The 6,464-nt window shown below is 46.4% G+C and overlaps 1 pseudogene; it reads right to left on the bottom strand.

Annotated features, from left to right (window-relative positions):
- Positions 1 to 5,064: 5,064 nt before the first annotated feature.
- Positions 5,065 to 5,998, bottom strand: LOC130842952 (mitochondrial import receptor subunit TOM40B-like; annotated as a pseudogene).
- Positions 5,999 to 6,464: the final 466 nt, after the last annotated feature.

The raw sequence follows: 6,464 nt of genomic DNA, 5'->3' as shown, positions 1-6,464 counted from the left end.
GTGGACCTTGAATATTCAGCTGTTGTTAGAGAGAGATTTTCTAAATGTCAATAAGACAAACTTGGTTGATGTATTAGTTTCCTGTGGCTGATGTAACAAATTATCACAAATGGAGTGGCTTAAAACAAGAGCATTTTATCCTCTCACAGTTCTGGAAGCTAGAGGTCTCAAATCAAGATGTCAGCAAGGCCATGTTTCTTTTCAAGGCTCTAGAGAAGATTCCTTGACTCTTCCTAGCTTCTGATAGTTGCCGTCTGTTTTTTAGTTTTAAACAAATAGGGAAATGTCTCAGCTTCCTTCTTTTTTTCTTTCTTGGTATGCTCTTGCTTCTGACATTCCAAATACATGTATATTAGACCACTTGATACCTTTCTACAAGTCAGTATTGCTGTTATTTATTTTTTCCCTATGTGGTTTATTTTTTGTAATTTCTGTATCTTTAAGTTCACTGATTTTTCCTTCTGCATTGTTTAATCTGCTTTTCATACCACACAGCATTTTTTTTTTTTTAGCCTAGCCATGCAGCTTGCAGGATCTTAGTTCCCTGACCAGGGATCAAACCCAGGCCCATGGCAGTGAAAGCACCGAGCCGTAGCCACTGGACTATCACGGAATTCCCCACACAGCATATTTTTTGTGTTAAATTATATTCCACATAAGTTCCATGTAGGTCTATCTTCTTATCTGTTTTTACATCTATTGTCTTAACCAGGTTCTCATTTTCCCTATACTTCCAAGAACAAATGTAGGATATTTATAAAAGTTACTTAACATACTCTGCTAACTTTACCATTATTGTCATTTTTGTTTGCTTCAATTGTTTTTTTTAATAAATTTATTTATTTATTGGCTGTTGTGTCTTTGTTGCTGCACACAGGCTTTGTCTAGTTGCAGTGAGCGAGGGCTACTTTTTGTTGTGGTGCACGGGCTCCTCATTGCCGTGGCTTTTCTTGTTGCAAAGCATAGGCTCTAAGCGCATGGGCTTCAGTAGTTGTGGCACACAGGCTCAATAGTTGTGGCTCATGGGCTCTAAAGCACAGTCTCAATTGTTGTGGTGCACAGGCTTAATTGCTCCACAGTATGTGGAATCTTCCTGGAACAGGGATCAAACCTGTGTTCCCTGCATTGGCAGGCGGAATCAATCACTGCACCACCTAGGACATCCTCAACTGGTTTTTTATTATGCTAATACTCTATATGTTTAACATCCCAGCTCCTTTGTGTGCCCGGTAATTATTTATTGGGTACCAGAAAAGATTAACTATACACTGAGTGTGGCATTTGCTTCTATCCCTTTAAATAGCATCAGATTTTGACGTGGCTTTCAGGAAAGGTACTTGGCAACAGTTTTTCCCTTGGACACTTGCTTTTAATTCTTTTCAGGGTGGATCCAGAGCAGATTTTAGTCATATTGAAGCCCAGCTACCTAGTTGATATGTTTCTGAGGATTCTACCTGTTGTTCTACAGATATTAACACATACATTTAAAACATAAACCATTCCCAGTCCCATGTGAGCTCCAGGAATTTTTTGGTATAGTGCCTTCTAGCGGTACTTTTCTAAACCTTACATAGTTTACTCTCACAGGATCAGGACACAGTCAGCAATTTCAGTGGATTTTCCTCAAATTTTTTTTTCTGCTGTGCCACATGGCTTGCAGGATTTCAGTTCCCCTACCAAGGATAGAACCTGGGCCACCGCAGTGAAACCCCAAAATCCTAACCACAAGACCACGAGGGAACTCCCAAGATCCTTTCTCAATTCACTTCCCCTCCCCTCTCTCCATACCCGTTATCTCTATCTCTCTACCCTCCCATCCTGTGCCACCTCAATTCAGGCCACATTGGCTGGAAGTACCCTGATGTGTCTCCAGGCTCTAAACGGGTGAAGTCGGAGAGCTTCACTCCTTTGTTTCCCTTCTGGGAAGCAAAGTGGCCCAGGGGCTACTTCTGATTTTCTTAAGACTCATTGAACAGCTGGAAACAAAGACCAAAAATCTGACCAGAAAACAGGAAGCAAAATAAACAAGTGTCTTAGAAAGGCAGAGAATGAAACTGTCACAATCTGAGAGCATTCTTTCTGATGGAAAGACTTAAGCATTTGCTCAAGGCTGGGTCTCTTGTTCCTAAGGAATCATTCAAAATGTCCACAAAAAATACCTTCCCTAGAACTCACCCTGAATTATGTACACCTGGGATGGAAAAAGCCCCTACTATCCTTGAGTAATAAGTAATCTTGATGTGAAGAAGTATATACCATGGAATATTACTCAGCCATAAAAAAGAAGCAAATAATGCTACTTGTAGCAACATGGATGCAACTAGTGAAGTCAGAAAAAGAAAGACAAATATCATATGATATCATTTATATACAGAATCTAAAATATGACACAAATGAACCCACCTATGAAAAAGAAAAAGAATCATGCACGTGGAGAACAGATTGGTGGTTGCCAAGGGGGAGGGTGCTGGGGGGAGAGGTGGAGTGGGGTTAGCAGATGTAAGCTTTTATATGCAGAATGGATAAACAAGGTCCCACTGTATAGCACAAAGAATGATATTCAATATCCTATGATAAATCATAATGGAAAATAATATTTTGAAATGAATGTATATATATTTATAACTGAATCACTTTGCTGTATAACAGAAATTAACACATTGTAAATCAACTATACTTCAATTAAGAAAATAGTGATACAAAATAAACATAAAAACTTAGGGGAAAAAAGAAAGAAGTAGCCTTCTTGTTCACACTGGTACTCCCAGGGTCTCCTGCAAACAGCCAGTATGATATCACCACCAAGAGGATGTCCAAAATTTCTTGGTCTGTTTGGACCACCTTCTCTCACTCCAGACCTAATATAGTTACATCTTTTCTTCTTCCAGTGTTTCCTCTGTGGTGTAGGGTGACAGAGTGATTTTGCAGCAGGGCTGGAGGCAATGAGAAGTTGAAACCTTGAGGTGTCTGGGACTTGGGCATAGGGGCCTGCAGAACCAAGTAGAATGCAAGGTAGGTCACTGAGGCCCGAGGCAGAGTAGTGGATGCAAGAAGTAGCCTTGGCCACCAGGGGTGGGGTGGGGGTGTCAGATTGCTTGATTCTGCAGGAGGGGTGGGTCTAGGCAGGTGTGGAGGAGTCATTAGGCAAGGTCAGAATTCCCAGACCAGGCCAATGGGACACATGGCGATGCCAAAAACTAGGCTGCTGTGGACTGCAGAGGTCGGAGGCAGCAGAAACCAGCACCTGGAGGCCAGAAAGCCCAGGAAGTACAGCCAGTTAGACCAGAGCTCTCTCTGTATTCCCTGCCTGAGGACCCACCTACTTGACACCCCAAGCCCTAAAGCCAGAAGTTTGAGATTTCAAGTCTCTGGTTTCTTTCCTGTCAAAATCAAAGTGAGCCCTGGCAAGGCCCCCAGCTCCTTCACACCTTCAATGCAGCACCCTCAGAGGCAGAGCTCTCCCCCATTCCCTGGGGCTCCAGCTGTTGCTGCATGCTGGCAGGTCGTTTTCCTTTCTGGAGGCTCTAGGGAACCAAATTCCTTTTTGTTTGGGTTGTTGGCAGACTTCAGTTCCATGTGGTTTTAGTGAGACAGGCTGGGGACCTGGAACGCTTTACTGCAGGGCTGCAATGCTTGCACATGGACACACCTCTCCTGGAGCAACAAAATACAAAGAAACTGTATGGAACTAAAAATAACTGCCTGCATGTGCAGTTGGGGCAAATTTTGGACCCAAAGGATACAAAAAGATGAAAAAAAGCAATTGTCACTTTTTAAAAGCCTGGAGCAAAAGCAGGGTACTGTGCATGTCCCCTGCACATACCACCACCAGAGGGGTGGGCAAAACACCTAAGCCACCCCTCTAGCCCAACACCTGGACACACCCCTACCCTCACCCCATATAAGGAAAAAGCTTTCTCCCCCTCAGGGAGGGGCAAGCAAGGGAACCTGTTTGTTCTTATTCCCCCTGCTGCAGCAGGTGCCCCAATAAAGCCTTGCCTAAATTTCTTGTCTGGCCTCTAGTCAATTTCTATTGATTGGGGAAGGCCAAGAACCCTTGTCAGTAGCAGTAGGACTGAGGACTCTGCTCCCTAGATGTCCTCTGGTTGTACTGAGGGGATCTGTGAAGTTCCAATTTCTTCGAAGAGGTTTTTGTTTGTTTGTTTGTGTTTAATTGGCTGCGTTGGGTCCTTGTTGCTGCGCGCGGGCTTTCTCTAGTTGTGGCAAGTGGGGACTACTCTTTGTTGAGGTGCACGGGCTTCTCATTGTGGTGCCTTCTCATGTTGCAGAGCACAGGTTCTAGGCACATGGGCTTCAGTAGTTGTGGAGTATGGGCTCAGCAGTTGTGGCTCACAGGCTTTAGAGTGCAGGCTCATTAGTTGTGGTGCAGGGGCTTAGTTGCTCCATGGCATGTGGGATCTTCCCTGACCAGGGATGGAACCCATGACACCTGCATTGGCAGGTGGATTCTTAACCACTGCACCACCAGGGAAGTCCCCAAGGAGGTTTTTTGGGGTTTTTTTGTTTGTTTTCTTTTTTGCAGCACCACTTGGCTTGCAGGATCTTAGTTTCCTCACCAGGGATCAAACAGGTTCCCTTTGCAGTGAAAGGGCAGAGTCCTAACCATTGGACCATCAGGGAACTCCTATCTGATCTTTTTTTTTTTTTTTTTTTGCTCTAAAGAGGAAGAGGCTAGGAGCTGTAATCCACAGGGAAATGAAGGAGGCGGGAGTGAAGGGGAGAAAATTCAGCCAGACATACCCTTTAGTCCAGAGCCATAAGAGCACAGGAAGATGATACTGGGGCTGATGGCAGAGGTGGGAGCCTCAAACCATTGCCTCAGCATCTGCCCCTGTGACAGCTCCTGTTCTGAGGAGGGCATGGTCCTGTCCCCACTCTGCTCCTGGGACTGAGAGGTCACTCAGCAAGGTGGGCTCTGGAGAGGGGCCTCGTCTCTGGCTCCACGCCACCTGACTCAGCAGTCCCAGCTGTTGTGGGGCTGGCTCTGGGACAGCCTCAGCCCACGCCACCTGACTCAGAGGTCCCGGCTGTTGTGGGGCTGGCTCTGGGACAGCCTCAGCCCGCAGTGATGCTGAAGCCACAGTGGGATCTGCTGCGCCAGTGATGAAGGAAGACGCCAAGGGTGAGGGTGACAGGCAGGGGGAGCATCTTCTTCTCCAGCACAGCACCCACACACTAATTACTATCCACCAAGCCTCTAAATACCAAGTTGGCCTGGGGCAGAGTTAGGTGGTAACCAAAGGAGAGGTTGTGTCCTGTAGCCTTGTGTTTGCCTCAAACTGCACTCCAACATGAACCTGTTCATTTGCCTTGTGGTAATAACTTGCATGGACCCCACCTGATCCCACATTCAATGTAGCTACCCAGTGTACAGCCAAGTACTTCCCAGCCAGTGTCAAGATGGCCCCCTCTTCTCCTGGCCTCTGGTGATAAACCAGCTCTCTTCCCAGTACCAGCCGAGGAGTGAGGCTCTGCAGGAAGTGAGTGACCTTGATCACAGACTCCCCACTCAGGTCAATATTTCCTAGGGTCAGAGTGGCTGTGTATTCATCTCTCCGACACTCACCATCAAACTGCCATGTTAGGAACTTGACCTGCTGCCTCTGGAAGACAGCCTTGGCTCAGAGCCCTTCTGCAAAAGGAGTAGGACCTGGGCATTGAGGCTGCCACTGCTGACCATATCCCCTACCACAGTGGGTAACACCTCCGTGGAGCTAACTTGCCAGTCCCCTGCATAGGCCACATGGAGGTGATAGCCCAGCAAGCCCCAAGCGCTCATGTGCACAGTGTGAGCCACCTGGAAATGGCTGCTCAGACCCTTGTTGACAAGCTTCACTCCCTCCACCTGTGCTGGGAATACATCTTTGCATAGCCGGTGCAGCTAATCAAAGCTCCCAGTGTTGGGGAGAGGTTCCTCTCGATGGGGACTCTGGCGGGGCAAAGCCCCCATCGGTGCCAGGCCAAACATGTTCCCCATCTCAGTCCAGAGGTCGGGGAGGGGCCGTGGTTCACCTGGAAAAGGATGCAATTGCTCCCTCTACCCCTCACAGGCCCCACCCCCCATTATCCCACTCCCCAGTCCCAGAAACTTCCACGTAGTCCCACACTAGATCGTCTCATACCATCATGCTGCCCCTTTCCCCCAGCACATCCTGGTCATCTTGATGGGGCAGCCATCCTGAGTGATCCCATCTGATCTTTTGATCTTACTTTATGATCACAAAAGGTTGTACAGGCACACCCTGTTATTTTTCTAGAACATGCTTTCCTGACCACTAATCTCATAATTTCAATGGCTTTTGCAATTAAAATGTGCTGAGACAAAGAAAGGAATGAAATTGGGTCCTTTCTAGAGACATGGATGAACCTAGACTGTCATACAGAGTGAAATAAGTCAGAAAAACAAATATCACATATTAATGCATATACATGGAATTTAGAGA

The sequence above is a fragment of the Hippopotamus amphibius genome, unplaced genomic scaffold (assembly GCF_030028045.1).
Source record: "Hippopotamus amphibius kiboko isolate mHipAmp2 unplaced genomic scaffold, mHipAmp2.hap2 H_1, whole genome shotgun sequence".
Taxonomy (NCBI): Eukaryota; Metazoa; Chordata; class Mammalia; order Artiodactyla; family Hippopotamidae; genus Hippopotamus; species Hippopotamus amphibius.
This window is presented reverse-complemented; position numbering and strand designations above follow the sequence as displayed.